This window comes from Squalius cephalus, assembly GCF_949319135.1.
Source record: "Squalius cephalus genome assembly, chromosome: 7".
NCBI lineage: Eukaryota > Metazoa > Chordata > Actinopteri > Cypriniformes > Leuciscidae > Squalius > Squalius cephalus.
The window spans coordinates 6,523,146-6,544,860 of NC_137128.1; the positions used below are offsets into that span (position 1 = coordinate 6,523,146).

At 35.9% G+C, this 21,715-nt stretch overlaps 2 protein-coding genes across 9 annotated transcripts in view; both read left to right on the forward strand.

Annotated features, from left to right (window-relative positions):
* The window catches only part of LOC307161663 (NLR family CARD domain-containing protein 3-like), a 339,467-nt gene that overhangs the window by 124,912 nt on the left and 192,840 nt on the right, over window positions 1–21,715 (forward strand). The gene's annotated exons all lie outside the window — the stretch shown is intronic.
* Window positions 7,483–21,715, forward strand: part of adgrl2b.1 (adhesion G protein-coupled receptor L2b, tandem duplicate 1) — a 124,020-nt gene continuing 109,787 nt past the window's right edge. For all 8 annotated transcript variants that reach the window (XM_079876252.1, XM_079876253.1, XM_079876254.1 and 5 more), the window contains exon 1: window positions 7,483–7,988. The gene's annotated coding sequence lies outside the window, so the exon portion shown is untranslated. The remainder of the gene's footprint in view (window positions 7,989–21,715) is intronic.

Genomic DNA, 21,715 nt, shown 5'->3' on the forward strand with positions numbered 1-21,715 from the left:
AGTTTTTTCAGGCAATTCGAAAAAGGAATATTTTGCAAAACTGCACTGGAAACAGTTTTTCGCATTTACAGGTCTCCTGACGTACGTTAAAGTCGATCATTCTTTATGACGCGGTTTGTTTGGACAGAAGACAAGACAGAGTTCTTTATTAAACTCATAAAAGACTAGAATTATGGGAATACTTGATTCTAAACAACAAAGAAATGGCACAATTTATCAAGAGCTTGAAGCAGATATCCAGGAAATCTCTTTCGCAAATCTGTAATGGAAACACAGCTAGTGGCATAGCATCGCTGCCGTCTCAGAAATTCTGAAATTCTGACTGGTCTGTGCAGCACTGCATGAAGTCAAGCACACCTAAGGACTAGATTAGGAAACAAGCTAGAGCAGAGAAGAATAAAAAGGATTTTCTTAAGTGAAAGTGCATTGGTTACCAGTCGAGTAATTTAGTGTTGGCAGAAAATGTGTCTTCAGCTACTTCATGAAAGTTTTGTTGGTCTTAGCAGTTCAGGTGGAGGTTGGCAACTTATTCCACCAGAGAGGAGCAGAGAGGGTGAACGTTTTGGCGAGCAACTTTGTGCTTGTCTCCATTCATTCCCTGACAGGATTGAGGACCAGAGGTGCTGCCGGATTGAGGATCTTCTGCAGAGGCTTGGTCGTGCTGGCTGGAAGGCCTGCCAGCAGAGTATTGCAGTAGTCGAGTCTTGAAATGACAAGAGCTTGGACAAGGAGTTGCAAGGCGTACTTTATTCCTGTTCCTGGAGATCTATCTACCTGTAGAGTTCAGATGCAACACACCTGTCTGTAATTATCAAGTGCTCCTGAAGATCTTCATTAGCTGGTTTGATCAGGGTTGGAGCTGAACTTTGCAGGAAAGTAGATCTCCAGGAACAAGATTGGGCACCCCTGACCTAATGTGGGTGGAAAAGCGCTTAGTCATCAAACACTGCCTCCAGGTTCCTTGCTGTAGATCCCAGGTTTGTAGATCCCATTGAACCGTGAGTTTGTGTTTGACTGATGGGTTTGCAGGGATTACAAGAGCTCTGTCTTTTCTTTTTTTTGCTGAGCTGTAGATGAGGCTCCTTCATCCAAGCTGCGTTGTCTGGAAAGCAAGCAGAGATAAAACCTGAGACATTAGCAGCGTTTCCATCGTCAGGCCAAAAGCTCTGCAGCGATTCACTAAAATCCGCCCATAACACGCCTCTCTGGAACAACGTCACACAAACCCATCGTTTCACCAACAAGTGCAAGATTGATCAGAAAACTAATAAGAAAGAAATCACAGGAAACATGATAAAAGCGGCAGTTTATTGACATTTTTTGTTTACCTAAATATTTCAAACCCAAGCATCGATGTTTTCCACTAATAAGTGATACATTGACCATAATACATTTAAGTATGCCAAGATTGCACATTAGTCACACAGAAATAAAGTGGTATTTACAGTTATTTCACAAAAGACAGAGGACACACGTACTTATTATTTGTACTCAAAGGACAGTATGTTTATGTCACATTTAGAAAGAACGATGATTTCTACAAATTGTCCACCAATAAAACGACCCGAGGAGCTTTAGCACTCTCTCCCAATACAGTTATATTTTCAGTCAGAGAAACAGAGGAAGCTTTATGACATATGTTGAGCTAAATCTGGATAACAGACAGTCCGGTATAAAGAGACGAGACGAGGCATACTGACAGATCAAATAAAAACATGATCGTGATGGACAATATGATTTGTTGGTTACACTTTATTTTAAGGTGTCATTGTTACAATGTAATTATACATTTAAGGACTGAGTAATATTAATTAACTACATGTACTTACTATAGGGTTAGGGTAGGATTAGGATTTGGTTTAGGGTTAGTTGCATGTAATTATAAGTTACTGTTATTACTATGTAACATGTAACAAGGACACTGTAAAATAAAGTGTTACCGATTTGTCTTGATTTCTTCAAGCGGTCATATTTACTATGTTTACTATGGTGATGGTTAGCGTGCATAGTCTTTAGCATCGTATATAAATGTTTCTTGCTTATAGGGTGATCAGAATCCACATCAGATCACAAACAGAAGTTATATCAAACACTCACTGCTGTCTGAAAGTGATGTTTGAGCTAAAATGATGTTAAAAGTCTTTAATGCTGATGTTAGCTAGTATATTGAATCATCCGGCGCTGCCTTCTCCCGACTCAGGTAAACTCGTCCTCTGTTCATGACCACTCCTCAAGCCCCAGTGTTAGGAGAAGCCATGTGCCTTTATTATCGTTCCCAGTGTAAATGGAGAAATAAAGAGGTCCGAGCACTGAACCCTGAGGCACCCCAGTGATTAGCTGACTGACTCAGTCACCCCTCGTCTCCCTGAAACCTTGAAAGATCTGCCTGTGAGGTCGGACTGAAGCACCGCACCTGTGATGACTTAGTCATGAAGCTTGGACAGGAGGATCTGCTGGGTTACAGTGTCAAAGGTAGCAGGCAGGTCCCGGAGAATGAGAACAAATGATCAGGAGTTTGCTCTTGCCAGCCGAAGAGATTCAGCAACAGACAGCAGGGCGGTCATTCGGTCAAAGAAAATAAGAGAGTTGATTGAACGCAACTCTTTCAAGAGTTTTTGACAGAAGGAAGAAGAGAGGCTGGTCTGTAGTTTTCAACTGCTATAGATATCAAAGAAGTCGAGCTGTACTGTAAACTTGTCCCAGCAGAAGCTGTATTTAAGTAATTGTATGTAATGCAATAATAGATCTGAACACAAAGAAGAGCATTCTGTCATTATAGCAGATCAAGATCAAGGGTCAAGATATTCTCACTGTAGATGAATTGTGGTTGAATTGTCTTGACAAGGTATGAGTATTTACCCATTTCTGTTCACGTTCATACATTAATTGTACTTTCATTTAATTAATCTCTGAAAATGTCAGGGATATTTGGTCATGTTTGTCCTTAGTTTCACTTTCATGGACTTTTAGTTTGCGTTCATTGGTTCCTGTGTTCCAGTTTTCCGCTCATTGTTTGTCGTCATGGTTGCTAATATGATTAAACATTCGTTTCAGCTGTGTTCACCCCATTACCATCAGTATTTATATCACTGTTTCAGTTCTCAGTTGTCCGGTCTATGTTATGTTAGAGCTTGTGTTTCTTCTGTTCCCTGCATTTGGATGCATCTCTGAAGCTTATTAAAGCACATTTATCTAATTCGCCATCTTCAGTTTCCTGTTCTCAATCCTTGCTGGCAGAAACAACATGCATTTCACATTTCGTAGCTGAACCATTTTGCTGATTGAGTATTTAGCATTTTATGCTAGTATATTATCAGAGCATATAGTGAAACTGAAAAGGAAAACACTTTACAGTACAGTTACACTGTAATGATTCCACTGGAGGCAAGCTTGATGAACACAAGTGCAGTATTTATTTAACTGCAGTTTACAAAATAAACAAAAATAAAACTAAAACTCACCGAACACTGGTTACACGAACAAAGCTAGACAAGAGACGATAGGTGTGTTGGACATCGGCTGTGGCTGGATGTAACTGATCGGCGAGAGTTGTTGAGTGCAGGCGGGAGGAGCTGCAAACGGAGACGTGAAGTCGGACACTTTCTGCTTCGCTCACGCTGTGTTTGCATACTTTACCTCAGCTGAAGTTAAATAAATGCAATATTTGCCAAATACACAGATGTTTCAGAGACATTTTAATTCAATACTTTATGTACTGCTTCATACAGCGTCTGTTTGAACAATAATAAAGTTCAACATAAGCCTATCAATGAAGTGGAGTCTACGTTTTTTGAGAAGCTGTGCTGAGTCCTTCGGCTGCTCTCGAATGACTCTTGCATACTTTGATGGCAAACGTCACAGTCACGTGGAGTCTGTGCTGTATCAAGTTGGACACAATTTCTAGCCGGCACACACTGCTTCAAAGTCAGCCACCGATCGGTCTGCGCAGCGCTGCATGAAGTCGAACAAGCCTAATGAATGAACCAATGACAACATAACACCTGAGACTTGGGAAGCACATGTCAAGATCACATGAAGGGATATGGGAATCACATGACACACAGGAACTACAAAATAAAAGACCCTAACCCTGGTGAAAAGAAAAAAAATGTAGCAAGTATACCTGCAGCCAGACTTATTCAGTATACTTCAAGTGTGTTAATGATTAGTTAACTTGAAGTGTGCTATTTTGGAACAACTACTTTTGTACAAAGTGTGTTTTAGTTCTAATAAAATTGTAGTAAAGCATAACTTTAAGTGTATTAATATACTTTTGTGTGCTAAATTAGAACAACTTTGTATACTTAGTATATGCCTGTGTAGGGACTAATTACATGCTTGATTAGTGATATTAAAGTGTACTTTATTTGTGTTACAAGTACATTACAAAATCATTACGAGTGTCTACGAAACACAAGCAATATACCTTAAGTGTATTATATTTGAGTAAAAAGTATGTGCTCAGTAATACCTTTGGCTTATTCCAAATACTACAAATTGCACACTTTGTTTTCAATAACAAATGCACATTAATAAACAAATATTACTTAGCTATACTTTGTACAATATACTATTGTATACTATGATGTATTTTGAAAGTATACTTTCAATGCATTGTTGATCGTTTTTAGCACACAGTTAAAAATATACCTAAAATATATTGTGCAAATAAATACACATTTAAAAAATAAACAGATTTTTCACTTCAAGTATATATTTTTCTAAAATTTTTTTTTTTTTTTTGAAATTATACTAAAGTACAATTACTTTAAAGTGTGTTAAAAGTTGTATTGTGAAAACAGGTAACAGCATGATGCTAATATACTTTTAATATATTTAAAGATAGTACACCTTTTTAGTCAGTATATTTGCAATGTACTATTGAAAAAGGGAACAAATCTCAAATACAATAAAGTATAATTTTTTCACAAGAGAATCCATGAACAAAACCAACAACAGACATGACATACATTTGTTAACACATTATTTAACTTGAACTAACAATGAAAAATACTTCTAAAGTATGTACAAATCTGATTTACTTGTAGAAAAATAAAATTTACTTATAGATACAATATTTTAAATTATTTATAATAAAAATTATAATTATATTTTAAAGTTGTATTTGTTCATATTATTTAATGGATCTGAGCAAACATTAACTTAATAGTGAACTGTTGTATTTTTATTAACTAGCCTAATGTTAAAAAATATGAATACATGTAATATAAAAAAAGCATTGCTCATTGTTAGTTAATGAATAAAATAAAGTCAATTAAATCAACTAATATGAACTTATTGTAAAGTGTTATGTTTTTTTTCAAAATAATAAAATAGTTTTATAATAAATAGTTTATAATACATACATAGTTTGCATTACACACATTACACAAGAAAACTATAAAAACACTCTTGTTTGTTTGAGCTCTTGCTTCTACATTGTTTTGCTCAAATGTGCACACCTGTTTTAATTTTTCTTCTGCTATTCCTTATTATGTAAAATTATTCCAATTAATATATGAGAGTACACCACTAATCCACCTGGTGAGTCTGACCCAAATTCATAGCTTTCCCTTGTGTGCTTCCTTTCCTTTTTTAAAATATTATTAATATTGACGACACATCTAAGAGATCCTTTGACCCATGTTCTTGTTCTGGGGATGAAAAAGAAAGAGATGGAAATTAATCTTTTTTCTGAAACTTTTTTTTTTTTTTGGTTCAAATGAGAAATACGGTGTGTTTGAAACAACTCACGAAGCTTAGTGGTGTGTGTGAGGCTCTTCACAAGCTAGGACTTCTGCTGAACTCATACTGAAAACATTGTCTGAGCAGAATCACTTTGACCAAACTCGGTCTGATATGTGTGAAAGAAGTGTCTATTGTTGCAGCACAGATCGTGTTGGTTCCTGCTGAAGCGGGCTGGGGCCCCAGAGGTATTACTGGGGGAGACACTACTGACACCACTGGGAACAAATGGCTGGACAAACATTTTTTGTTGGCTGAAGTGTTGAGATGACTGCATGGGGCTCAAGTTACCACGGAGTAATGTCTGCCTAATTCACTCACTCTCCACTTCCTGCTGATCTGACTCTTCTCTAAACCTCCTTCATTTTCCCTGAATGTCCTCCTTTATCTAAGAGAAATGATGCAGCTCGTTTTCATGCTTCAATCCAAAGCACTGTGGGATCAACATGATGTGCAATAACTGGAATGGCCAAATGTTGTGTGCATATACAACTGCTGTCCTCAACTCAACTTTTATTTATAAAGCGCTTTCAAAACCATTAGAGTGGATCAAAGTGCTGTCCAGAAAAAGCATATCTAACAATCATACAAACACAAAATAACAACAAAATCATAACACCAGGAAAATCATACAACTATAACTCACAATTCTCAGACTCAATCAAAAGCAGAAAGCCTGATAAAATAAGAAAGTCTTTTTAAAAATGCTATAAAAGCCACAGGTAAAACCATGGATGCACACTGTAAAATGTGAAAATATGCAATTATTTTTTAAAGAGCTTTTGTAAATAATATAACCCTTAAACTAACCCTAAAATAGTCTAACCCTTAAAATTATTTAGTCATATTAAAAAACTAAATACGTTGACTCAATTAAAAACAAGTTCATTTAGATGTTAATACCTGAGCCTTTAGGTGACAACAAGCAGACAAAAATATATTCTAAGAATATTTGCTAACGTTCCCATTAAGTTATTAACATTTTTTTTTATTAAAACTTTTTTCTTCTTGGTAATACGAACGTTAAGGAAAAATTACATTATATTATTCTTCAATCATTATTGGAATGTTACTTTTGAATTTTCTCTGAACGATCTGAAACAAGTAACATTTAAAAAATGTTACAAATCAAAACATTTCAGAAAAATGTACTATTTTAATTAACAATTTATACATAACGTTTTTGTGCTAACGTTTTGAGAGAAGTATTATGTAATAGTATCACATTATTATTATTATTATTATTATATTATTATTAATATTATTATAACGTTCTATTAATAGCCTACTGGAAGTACGTTTGTTCATAACTTTGAGATAAACCATGTTGGCATGATATGGCATCTCTTATGAAAAAACAGAACACAAAACTGTAACTATAAGACTGTAATAGTTCTAGTGAAAATACATGAAAATAAAAAGTTATCAGACATTCTCATGATTGATGATTCAGTACAAATCAACAATTACTGCAGTTGGTAAAATAATTGTAAAGCGATTGTATTATGCTTAATAGTGGTTTGTAATCACAGATGCTGTAATAGTGTAGTTGTAGCCTATAGTGCTCACACAGCATTGAGGATAATATGTGTGCAGTGTGTGAGAGGAAGTCAGGGTTTATACCACTAGAGCAGTGTGTTGGCAGTGTTTGAACAGTTGTTGAGGACACAGACTTCCGTGAGGTTTATGGCTCCGCTCCGTGTGAACGGGAACGCGTTCCAGCGCGTGTTTTCCGGCGCGCCTCTGCAGTGAGACACGCAACCGCGCGCTCGCGTCTCTGTGCTCCCGGACCGAGACTCACTTTACGCAGTCCGAAACCAGTGGAATCTCCTCAAGTTTAGAAAAAACACACTCTCGCGACTGAGTGTGCGGCAGGTCCCGTCCCGGTTTGCAAACGGGGGTTTATAGGTAAACCTATCGGGCCACCTCGACGACGCACAGGCGCATGGCTTTGATTTAAAGGGGGATTCATCTCGCTCTCCCCTTAACTGAGTGTTGCATGGAGCAGGACAACTACCGGCTGCCGAGAGCGACGAAATGCGCCTTTTAAACGAGAACTCGGGGTTCGTGTTCCTCACCAGTCCGTGTTCGTAGAGGCCTAATGGGTTTATGTGGAGCGCGCGGACCCGAGCTCTACCTGCGCGAGGAGAGTGTTTGTGCGCGGGTGTAGAGGTGACTTATAAACCCTCGCTTTAGCGGCCGACCAGGACTGTTCCTCAATCAATCAACCAATCAATCAGTCTGTGAGTATTATTCATCTCGCATATTTCCATTGTGTGACTGAATGGCGTGGCTTTGATCATTCCCAGCGACTCCATTCGGGTCTTCTGGGACAGCGAGCATCTAAACTGCAGTGTGTGAGTGTGTGTGTTTAAAACAAACCATCAGCAGAATGAAGATCTGTCTGAAGACTTTTTAAAGATTGAATCAAGCATGCAGGGTCAGATATGATGGGCGCATTGTTTCAGTAGTGTTGATAACACGGCTGTTCATCTTGGAAAGAAAGGGTTTTTTTCTTTGGAAAGAACAGGATTGGGGCCAGATGTGAGGCTATACATCATGCTTATCTGTCCTAGAATTATCTCTATTGGAGAAATATAGAGACCTGTGCAATAAAACAAAACATGAGAGACAGTATAGTTATTTATCAAGCTACAGATGTTATCTATCTATATATAGCCAAAGAAACTTGCATAGAATTTTGAAGCTTTAGTAAAATAAAAGGAATACAGTAGTAACTTTTTATTTAATGGACTGGCTTATAATGGGTAGTTTGGTAACACTTTACAATAAGGTCCATTAGTTAATATGAGTTAATGCATTAACTAATGAGAAATACATTTGTTACAGGATTTAATGTTAGTCAATAAAAACTAGGATTTAATAAAACCAGGATTTAATGTTAGTCGTTCATTGTTTGTTCATGTTAGTTCACAGTGCATTAACTAGCCTAATGTTAACAAATACAACCTTTGATTTTAAAAATGTATTATTAAATGGTGAAATCAATATTAACTAAGATTGCTGAAGAAGTATTATTCATCTTAGTTCATGTTAACTAACTAATGTTAACTAATTAATCTATTGTAAAGTGTTACTGGTTAGACAGGGCTCTTCCCAAAATATCCCATTCTTCATCAAATGGGAATGGGTTTACTTGAGTTGATTTCTGAAGGTCTGTGTGCGGCTCTACATTTAGATCATTTCACTGCACATGCATTATTCACCATGATATGAGCTGCACACGTCACAATAGCTCATGAGCCTGTAGTCTGTCATTTGAAGAAGGAGTGCCATTCAGATAAACAGCAAAACGGTTGTCAAATCTGAATTCGGATTAGAAGCCGTTCACACTGCATTGGTTTCGACTGAGCACAGCGAAATAAAGGTCTGAACGGGACACACGAACACAAACAATTAAACAACAACTCCTGCTGTTTGAATGAAGCTTGTCCTCTAAATGAGCGCGTAACACTTTACAATAACGTTCATTAGTTAACATCAATGTAGTGACGAACATGTACTAACAATGAGCAATACATTTGTTACAGTATTTATTAATCTTTGTTAATGTTAGTTAATAAAAATCCAGCTGTTCATTGTTTGTTCATGTTAGTTCACAGTGCACTAATGCTAACAAATACAACCTTTGATTTTAATAACATATTAGTAAATGTTGAAATTAATATTAACTAAGATGAATAAATGCTAGTATTGTTCATTCTTAGTTCATGTTAACTGATGAACGTTATTGTAAAGTGTTACCAATAATTTAGTATGTGCACAAGATAAATCCTACGGGTATAGAAAAAGGACAAACGAAGGCCTCATCCATGTGAAAACCCCATAGTTTAGATATTAGATGTATTATTGTATTATTGAGTCATTGCTCAGTGCTGGTTCATTTGAATTCAGAGAGTGAACTCACATGGACAAATGCGCAGTTGAAGGAAGTGGCGTCTCTGCTCACATCAACCGCCTGTGATTCCTGCCGCTTCATTTCCAAGCCTTCATTTACATAACAAAGTGTTCGAGTCTCAACTGTGAAAAACTTGAGTCTCTCCACCATCCCCCTCCCGAAAGTCCGGCCCGACTGAGGCTCAGGGTTGAGCTCAGAGAGCGGCCGTTTACACCCGAGGACATTCACTCTGGCTCTCTTTTTCATCTTTTGTTTTCAGATCGTAAGATTCGATTAAATTAGTTATTTTCCAATTTACCAAAAATAAATAAATAAATAAATCCCTTGTTAGAAAGGCTTAAGACTGTGTAGAGGATCCAGATCTTGATTGTCAGAATATTTAGGATTTTATGACTTTATGTTCTTAGAATGGTTTTAATTTTTAAGTTAAGTAATTTTTAAGAAATGTTATTTTATTGTGTATTCATAAAAGATGCACCAATGAACTCTGGCCTCTCAGTTTTGCAGCGTTTGTGCTTTGCTTTTCTGTGCATATTAAATCTGATGTTTTGCTTTATTCCAGGGATGCACAATATATTGGCCACCATATTGGTATCGGCTGATATGATCATTTTTAATGTAATCGTTATCGGACAGATAAGAATATTTGGCCGATATATTAAAGCCGATAAATAATGTATTATTTCCTTCAGTTGGCACACTTCAAATGCGCACTGTTCAACATGATGGGTTTAAATTGCTTGAAATATGATTGGTATCACTGTTAATAAGGAAAATACAGTTCAGCGCAAGTCTGTCATATAGGCTACATAAAATTATATATCTATGTATAATATATACAAATTATATTATTATTAAAATTATAATGCAAACATTATAATTGTGTGCTTGGGACGTGGCTTTTAATGCTGATACTTTTGTTTTTGTAATCAGGCTCTCAAAAATTAAATAGAAATTTGGATTTAGATTTATCAGCCAATATATCGGTTATCGGCGTTCAAATATAAAGAATTATCGGTATCGGTGCATCCCTACTTTATTCCCATGGCTGATTGTACCATAGTTTTCACCAGTATAGTCAAGTCAGATTTACTTGTATTATATAACGCTTTTCCCAATACATGTTTCAAAGCAGCTTCACCAAAAATGATGATGTTAATATCTTCATGCCTTAGAGCCGGGCGACGATACAAGCAATCAAGCTGTAAACTCTAAAACTCTAGTTTTACAGTAAAACAGTGGTAACTTTCTACCATCCATTACTGGCGTCCTAAAAGAAACACCAAAGTGTTGAAGACGGCTAAAGTGCTATTAAAGTCCCCCTGTAGTCAACCATTTTACCCCTTAATACTCATCTTTGATCACCAAAATTACATATTTAAAACTTCATGCCTTAAAGGTCCCATGACATGAAAATTTCACTTTATGACTTTTTTTTAACCTTAAAGGGATAGTTCACCCAAAAATGAAAATGCTGTCCTCATTTACTCTCCCTCATGTTGTTCCAAACCTGTATGATTTCCTTTCTTCTGCTGAACACAAAAGAAGATATTTTAAAGAAGGTTGGTAATTAAACAGTTGCTGGTCCCCATTGACTTCCATAGTATTTTTTTTTCCTACTATGGAAGTCAATGGGGTCCATCAGTCATTTGGTTACCGACTTTCTTCAAAATATCTTCTTTTGTGTTCAGCAGAAGAAAGAAAGTCATACAGGTTTGGAACAACATGAGGGAGAGTAAATGAGGACAGAATTTTCATTTTTGGGTGAACTATCCCTTTAATATGAGTTCCCCTAGCCTGCCTATGGTCCCCCAGTGGCTAGACATTTTGATGGGTGTAAACCAAGCCCTGGGTATTTTTGAGAAAATGAAAGCTCAGACGGGAGAATCTAGAATCTTCCTTTATGTCGTCATAAGGGGAAAGGTCACCTCCCCTTTCTCTTCTTTGCCCGCCCATGAGAAAATGAGCTGCGTGAGCGCCATATTGGTTTTTCCTCGAGAGACATCATGGCTAGCAAACGAGCGAAGCATGGCAGTTGCTCAGTGTTTGGATGTACAAATGAACATAAACGTATTTTTTTAGTTCCTTCATCCGAGCCTCTGAAGAACCAGTGGGTTATGTGAATGTCTGATGTGTAATTGTTCAAGTTCAGACAGATAATCTTTCTCTCAAAGTCGTTCAACACTGTTTATGCATCAGTAAATCAAGCCAGTGACTAAACGATCAACTTCACGTCGTTTCTCTTAGTAGGATGAAAATAATCTTATTTAGACTGTGATTAAAATATATTAGTTTTTCAATTTATGTTGCAATTTAATGCTCTTTTCTAAATGTACAGAAATATAACCATACTTAACCATTGTTTAAACTGGTTTAATCTATAATCTGGATATTGAACTTTTTTCAGGTACAGAAAAAAGTACACAAATACTCAGCAATGGTGTCGACTTATGAATTTACACATGGTTTGTCTTAAAGCATATTAAAAACACCACATAGACATATAAACAACATTAAAAGCTGGATTTTCACCACTGGGGGACTTTAAAGGACAAGTTCGGTATTTTACACTTAAAGCCCTGTTTTCAGATCGTTTCTGATGAAATACAGGTGTTTTACCATTCATTGTAAAACTGTGGACCTATTTTTGCAAACGCCTCACCACAGAAACCGAAAATTCTCGGGCCAGCAGCATTTGTCCAAATTTCAATCTTAACCATTGTATTTCATCAGAAACGATCTGAAAACAGGGCTTTAAGTGTAAAATACCGAACTTGTCCTTTAAAAAAATCCTTTGTTATTTGTCTAGATTCTACTTACAATAGTTGGTGCAAGCTTTGGTTAAACTAAGTGTGATTCTTCAGAGATAAAGGTGATCTGATAGTGATCTGATGTATATAGTGATCTGATATAGTGATCTGATATAGTGATCTGATATAGTGATCTAATGTATATAGTGATCTGATATAGTGATCTGATATAGTGATCTGATATAGTGATCTGATGTATAGTGATCTGATATAGTGATCTGATGTATATAGTGATCTGATATAGTGATCTGATATAGTGATCTGATGTATAGTGATCTGATATAGTGATCTAATGTATATAGTGATCTGATATAGTGATCTGATGTATAGTGATCTAATGTATATAGTGATCTGATATAGTGATCTGATGTTTATAGTGATCTGATATAGTGATCTGATATAGTGATCTGATATAGTGATCTGATGTTTATAGTGATCTGATATAGTGATCTGATATAGTGATCTGATATAGTGATCTGATGTTTATAGTGATCTGATATAGTGATCTGATATAGTGATCTGATATAGTGATCTGATGTTTATAGTGATCTGATATAGTGATCTGATATAGTGATCTGATGTTTATAGTGATCTGATATAGTGATCTGATATAGTGATCTGATGTTTATAGTGATCTGATATAGTGATCTGATATAGTGATCTGATATAGTGATCTAATGTATATAGTGATCTGATATAGTGATCTGATGTTTATAGTGATCTGATATAGTGATCTGATATAGTGATCTGATATAGTGATCTAATGTATATAGTGATCTGATATAGTGATCTAATGTATATAGTGATCTGATATAGTGATCTGATGTTTATAGTGATCTGATATAGTGATCTGATATAGTGATCTGATATAGTGATCTGATATAGTGATCTAATGTATATAGTGATCTGATATAGTGATCTAATGTATATAGTGATCTGATATAGTGATCTGATATAGTGATCTGATATAGTGATCTAATGTATATAGTGATCTGATATAGTGATCTAATGTATATAGTGATCTGATATAGTGATCTGATATAGTGATCTGATATAGTGATCTGATATAGTGATCTGATATAGTGATCTGATATAGTGATCTAATGTATATAGTGATCTGATATAGTGATCTAATGTATATAGTGATCTGATATAGTGATCTGATATAGTGATCTGATATAGTGATCTAATGTATATAGTGATCTGATATAGTGATCTAATGTATATAGTGATCTGATATAGTGATCTGATATAGTGATCTAATGTATATAGTGATCTGATATAGTGATCTGATATAGTGATCTGATATAGTGATCTGATATAGTGATCTAATGTATATAGTGATCTGATATAGTGATCTAATGTATATAGTGATCTGATATAGTGATCTGATATAGTGATCTGATATAGTGATCTGATATAGTGATCTAATGTATATAGTGATCTGATATAGTGATCTGATATAGTGATCTGATGTTTATAGTGATCTGATATAGTGATCTGATGTTTATAGTGATCTGATGTATATAGACTGTTTCGATAACACCTGATTGGTTCCCGATCAGCACTTCAGTGTAATGATCAGGCTATTGATTGGATCGTGGTCACGCTCTGTTACACACGATGAGTTGTGGCACATACTGAATGCAGTTTCACACTCTACATGAGGCTGATGGTGTGAAACTGCTTGCTGAAACAGTACTGTAGTCAGTCTAAAGTCTGTAGTCTTCAACACATCCCACGAGCTTGTGGTCCTTCTCCTGATCCCGTCCCCTTACTCGCCTCTTGCCAAGTTCTCCGCTCTGCCCTGTCGAATTAAAGCTGAAGAAAGCATGCATGCATGTGAACATGAAGACAGCATTCAGATATATCATATTACACCACTGGTTTCTTTTACCAGTATTTACTGACTCCATCCACCAAAAGACTTTGTCTGTCGAAAGCAATAATGGCTGAAGAATTCGGGGCGAAAGGCAGAAGGAGTTTAGTGCTCGCAGTCTGTGGAGAAAATGGTATGGATCTGTGTGTGTGTGTGTGTGTGTGTGTGCGCAATGAGGAGCGAAGCATCTGGAAAAGTTCAATAATGTTTTGTACAGTGGGAGAATTCAGTTGTTGCTCTGACTACTTCATGCGTAAGGAATGTTGATTATTATTTAACGTTTCTCATATTAAACCGCACAATGAATGGATGTCATAGATGGGTTTTATCTTTAGTATTATGAATTGACAAATGTGTGACTTCCTCACCTGCCACTTGCATATGTTTCGACAACTTTTGACGTCTAAATGAACAATTTCCCGGAATTCGTCTTTGAATCTGTTTCAGTCCATTAAGTCGATGAATGGAGATTGATCTCTGTAGTTTGCTCATGTTCCCACAGAAATGATCTGGATTGCTCAAGTTCTTGGTGTATCTTATTTCTGCTGTCCTAGAAAGTCTTGTGTCTTTCTTGTGTTACTATTTAGACTTCATGATGCATGTAAGCAAGCTGACGCTATCATGTGTTGTTACACAGAAATCATTTAAAAATGTGTTTTTCATGGTTAGTGTATAACACTGCGCACACACACACACACACACACAAACAAACAAACAAACAAACAAACAAACAAACACACACACACACACACATACACAAACACACACACACAAACACACACAAACACAAACAAACAAACAAACAAACAAACAAACAAACAAACAAACACACACACACAGTTGCGCTGAATGCAGTTACTACATTAGTAACACATTATCTAAAAAAATTATCGGAACTAAAATGAAGTTAAATCATGTGACAAATTCAGTAACACAATTGGAAGAAATCCTGACCGTTGTGCATTCGTCTTGCAGATGTAGGCTATATTATGTAAATGACAAAGCAAACATAAATGTGGACATAACCTAAAGACAGCTTACACGTTTGTCAAATTTATATTGCAATTTAATGCTCTTTTCTAAATGTACAGAAATATAACCATAACTAACCATTGTTTAAGCAGAGTTTTAATTTATAATGGTTTTTGGTACAGAAATAAAAATATATTATTTTCAAATCAACTGACTTTTCTTTTCTTTCTTTTTTTGACTTGACTTTTGACTTTTTTTGACTTGACTAGAAGATCAGTAGCCTCATATTAATATTGCTAAATAAATAATCAAAGACAGCATGAAAAGTTACCAGTACAGTAGCTTTTGGTTTATTTAATTTAGTGAGCTTAAATTATTATCTAGACCATGTTTTTTGTTGTTTTATACTTAAACTCCAAAGCAAATGCATTGTGAATGTGGTGCAAATATTGTCCATGCTTTCCGTATATGCCAGAAACCTTAAGAAGCTGAAAAGTTAGTTTGTCAATTTATATAGCAATTTAATGCTCTTTTCTAAATGTACATAAATATAGCCATACTTAACTATTATGTTATTATTATGGATATTGTATTTTTTTTCAGGTACAGAAATTTAAATTTCAGATTTTCAAATCAACTCTATTTCAGGACATAGCACACATTATAGAGAATAACAGTAGCCATACAGCTCATATTAATATTGCTAAATAACCAAAGACAGCAAGTTACCAGTACAGTAGCTTTTGCAGTATGTCATTTTATACCCTTAAATTATTATTTAGACAATGTTTTTTGTTGTTGTTGTTGTTGATTTATATTTAAACAAATGCAAATGTGTTGTGAATGTGGGGGAAATATTTTCCATGCTCATGCAAATGGTTTTTAGCCATTATTTTATTCTCGTATATGCCAGAAAGCTCAAGTATCTGAAGAGATACACATGGTGCTCTTTGAGCAACAATAAAAGCTATTGATAATCATGCAACTTTTTCCCCATTTTGTTTTTTGTACAAACAACAAAGGCCATTATATTCTATATTTAGCTGTAGCTCAACTGGTGGATCACGGCGCTGAACGCCACTGATTCCTGCAGGGAAACACAAACTGTTCACATGGCCATTGTCACTCATTATTTCTCTAATGAAGGAGACATGACCCTGAAGAAGCAGTTCTCCTCCGTGAAGAAAGACGGGAGAAATGTAGAGAAAGAAAGTAGCGCTGCACAAACTACAGGCTGTCAGAAAGCATGTTACGGTTGTGTGTGGATGTTTTTGTACCCACAGCATTAGAGATTTGTGTGTGTGTGTGTGTTGTGTGTGTGTGTTTGCAATCAGTTGCAAGCAGTCATTAGAAACCTCAGAACAGAATGAAACTGCTATAATCTCTCAATAATCATCTTTAATCTCGTTTATTATGAATACAGTGAAATAATAAGCATGGATTTTTCACATTTCCGTGTCTGTGAAGGTGTCAGTCAAGTCAGTTTTATTTATTATAGCGCTTTTTACAAAACACATATTTTCAAAGCAGCTTTACAGAAAATCATGATGCTGATGTTTATAATATCTTAATCCCTTCATGCTTTATAGTCACGTTTCGCAGATTAGAGCTGGCCGATAATAAGATCGTTTACATTTTTGGCGATACAATAATGCAGTTGAGATTTGCTATATATAAATCACCCTACACCAGTAGGTATTCATGATTTTTATGTGTTTATCCATTTAATATTGGGCATACATATATGTCCAGCTTTATATAAAGAGCTGGGCATTAATAAAGTTGCATTTTGCGATGATATAAACAAAATTACACAGCTGAGATTTGATACTGTTAATACTGTTTTACGTGAATATAGTATAAGTTGTGCTTAAAACGCTTTACTTTACATACTGTCAGTATGTTAACATTGTTCGCTTCACTGGTGCTAAAACAACTCTTTATACAAACGTATGAAGACTAATAAATCTTGTTGGTGAAAAGAGTTTGGGGAATTACAGAGAAACTTAAGTGTAAAAGCTAGCTTCCAGTTTGTTGGGTAATGAATTGCAGCCTCACCTTTGTTCTCTTCTGTAGTCTTGACATCTTAAGTCATGCACTAAGGCATTGTGTGTCAGGACCTGTGTTGCACACCTAGCATGAGCTCTTACACATGAGTCCTCGTGCAGTGTTTTAATCGCACCCCGCTGAGCTGCCGAGAGTGACGGATGGGCGGTTGTGTTATGCAGTATGTGTTGGTGAGGCTCATCCAGTTGGAGGCTGATGAATGATTAAAGGTCTCGTAGCCGCATCTATCAGGGGATTAGCATTGACCGGTGAGACCTCTCCACCGGCCCCAACAAACGCCTACATTAGCATAGATAAAGACCACAGGCTCTTCACGTGTGTGGATACCTCTGTGGGAATGTCTAATTAATTATTTATTTATTTAATTAATTTATTTTAAATGTTGAGTTTGTTTCAGTTAGGGCAGATCGTGACTAGTAACTGTTCATTCAAGCCATCAGTCGACTAATGCACGTTTATGATATTAATTGCATCGGGACATTTTCAAATTTCAAGTTTAAGTTTCAAGCCTGAGAAAGAATATTATATGTAACATTGTTCTACATGACAGAGAAATACTGAACTAGAGCTGTATGATTCTTTTTTTGTTTGTTAAATTGAGATCTTTATTAGGGTTGGGTATCGTAGTAATTTTAATTATTCCAATTCAGCTTATTGATTCCTAATTTCATTTCCAATAAAATAAATAAAAAACCCCATCAGATATCATTCATATTTATTAAGTCTTAATTATTAAGTCTTACAAAAATCAACATGCTAAAGAACCCTTACTCAAGGAACTTTTGTCTATGGATTTAACCATAGCAAAAACAACTAAATAATATACATTTCAAGCATTATTAAATACTTAAGCACTCAGTAATTAAAAAAAAAGAACAAATAACAAATTAGTAATTGCACAAATAAGTACAACTGAACAAAGATAGGATTGAAACAAACAGTGTTTTAAGATTTTCAGGTATTCAGGTTCAGAAACTGTAATCAAACGTAAAATAACTGCACTTTAAAATTAAAATTAACATTACAAATATAGTCGCAAAAGTTATTCAGTCAAGAACGAGTTAATTTTCTCTTTGTCCTCTTATATTATAGAGACGGCAGCAGGAATATTAGTGTTATTATAGGAATATTAGTGTTATTATAGAGACGGCAGGAATATTAGTGTTATTATAGGAATATTAGTGTTATTATAGAGAAGGCAGGAATATTAGGCTGCTGTCACTTTAAGAGCTGTCACTGTTACACACGCGTTTTCTTTGTTTCTTTGAGTTTACGAGGATGTTTTTGTGTGTATTTGTCCATTCAAGTGCAAAAAGACGCGCAAGTCAAGTCACCTTTATTTATACAGCGCTTTTACAGATTGTTTCAAAGCAGCTTTACAGTGATAAGAGGAAAATAATGCAACAAAGTTTGTTTCGGCTGTACAGCAGATCTCAGTTCAGTTTCGCGCTCTACACAGACTGTGTGTGTGTGTGTGTGCAGCACAGAAAACTGTGCGACTCGCGCTTGAATGGTTTAAAGTCGCATTATAATGCACACAAAGGAATCGGTAAGAGTAATCGAAGTGTGTGCGTCTTATCGAATCTCCTGTTTTGGGGATTTCGGAACCGGTTCTCGATAGCCGACCCTAATCGCGGTGTCCCGAGCGTCGGTCGAGATGATACGAGAGTCGTTTGTCTGCGCCGTTTAAGCCAGGTTTTCTTCTTGTGGAAGGCAGCACATGTGTTCATGCGTGGCACATGATTTTATGACACTCTCCTGATGTGCTTCTTGCCAAATGGTTATGAATCATCACCATCATCTTTGTCATAAAGGCTTTGAGAAGGACCTTTATGAAACCGCCTGACAGAAAAAGAGAGAAGAACTGCATATGTGGCGTATTTAATTCCTCTAAAACAGATGTATATTTTGCAGCGTTTGTGCCTGGTAATTATTGTTCTCTGCATTTTTTGTTTTCATTGTGCTTTGAATTCTTTTCTTTTAATCCAATATTTTCTGGCCACAGATGCAGAAAGCCACATGGCTGTGGTGTTTAATTCATTCCCTCCCTCTTGATTGCCTCTGATTTGCTCCATTTTAAACAGGCTCGACTGTCTTGCCATAGATGCGCTGCGAAGCGAGTGTGTTGATCAGCCAGGCGAGCAGAAGCGTGATTGCTGATTGCTCGGGGTTTTAATTATGGAAATCATGAGCTCTTAAGAATGCTCAAAGCTATTTGCTAATGGTGCAAGTCATAAAAATGGGGTATCGAATATTGTTGCACTACAAGATGTTTAACGCTTGAGATTGCTTGTGGTTGAAACCTTTAACATACACTTGGAATTATATTGGATTTGAGAAGTAATTTGTGCATTATAATCGCAGACAACACATTATATCTTATTGTGGCTCAAGAGGATTATAAATTGTGTTTATAAATGTCCTTTTGAGCATCATTCTGGCAGTGTTGTGCGCGAGCTGCAAAATACTTTCTTTTTTTATTGCTTTATACAACCAATAAAATAAATACTTGTATAAAAAAAAAATACTCAGCAATTTTTATCACTGGATACTAACAAAATTTTGCTTGTTTCCGCCACAGAATAAAACAATTTAAAAGATAATTGCGACTTTTTAATCTCACAATTGTGAGTTTACATCTCGCAATTCTGACTTTATTTCTCAGAATTGCGATATATAAAGTCATAATTGCGTGAAATTAAGTCGCAATTGCGTGAAATAAAGTCACAATTGTGAGATATAAAGTCAGAATTGTGAGATATAAACTATTCTGAGGTTAAAAAAAAAAGTCCTGTCTTTTTTTTCCTTAGAATTGGACTTTATATCTCACAATTCTGAGAAAAGATGTCAGAAGAGATAAAAAGTCGCAATTATCTTTTAAAATGTTTTATTCTGTGGCGGAAACAAGCTTCCATACAAAATAGTGTCTTTGATGAAAAGTTCAACTTTTCAGACAGTCGCAACACTTTATCATAAATGCCTCAGCAACTGAACGTTTGATCAGCTCCGTGAAATGGGGAAATTATAGCAACATTAATTTTTTTATGGATTATTTGCTGTGAAACAAATTTCCCTCATGCTTTCTATTTCAAATAATATATAATATGTGGACCTTTAGGGTCACTACTCTTACTTGCTTTTGCAGTCGAGGAGTATTTCTCATTTTAGTGTAGTGAATCTTATCGAACAAATGAACACAATCACGGCTTTTTTACCCTAGCGGTCCAGCATTACGACTGCGTTAGACATCTCTCAGGAAGGCGTTTTGTTGTCGTTGTTGTCAGTATGGTGCGTTTTCTTAAAAATGTAGGCTGTGCTCTTATCACTGCCACCTATTTATCATGGCAAATTCTGTCAATGAAATGTTTAAGGGTTTATTTTATGTAGGTGTTCACAGTAACCTGTTTTCCTCCAGAAAATACCTCCTCGGCTTGCATTGCTCAAGCTGAAAAAGCTCTTAAATCGGCGCTTACAGTTGTGAAACAGGTTCATTTCACTTTGCAACTCTTCAGCTGAGAGTCATTGAGTCATTTTAATTGCTCTGCAAATGAATTTCACCAGTCTTGGTCGCAGAACTGATGCTTTAAACGTTCATGGGTTTCTTATGAAAGAAAGGTCTGCTACACTAAATATAAATACGGATCCGGCTAAATATGAATTGTGCTGATTGCTTCCTTTTTTGGTCTGTTTTCCCAGAACAATCCTGCATATAATGCTCTGTTCCTGACCTGTCACAGACTGTGCTAAGAAGCAAATAGTAGATAATGCTGCAAATGACTGTGAATCATTGAATGGTTAGTTTTTTGAGTGGGACCAGGCGTGTTTCTCAAACCGCTGCGTTTCCTTGTTCTCTATGCGGTAACTAAGGGATGGGACACGGACACAAGCAGGAATTATGTTCAGGGGGACAGAAGAGGGAAAAGTGGAGGATTGGGCCAGAAAACGGATTAGACTCCATCCAGCGGCAAGCAGACCCTTCTCTTTTGAAGGGTATCAAAAAAGTTACTTTGTTCTTTTTATATAAAATACACGGATTCAAAGCCAATGAAGCCGAAGCGACTGTACATTCATCATGATTTTCTTTGCGTTTGAACATTGATAAAAGGAGCATTTGAAAGAGTAGTGTCTTCATTATTCATGTGAAATGTAATGCATAAGTGCTTATTCATTCTTAGATGTTAAGAAACTTCTTCATATCTTCATTCCATACCATGATTTGGTATTTAAGCTCGATGCTAAAATTAGGGATGCACCGAAATGAAGATCCTGGGCCGAAACTGAAACTGAAAATTCTGGATGCTATTAACCGAAAACCGAAACCGT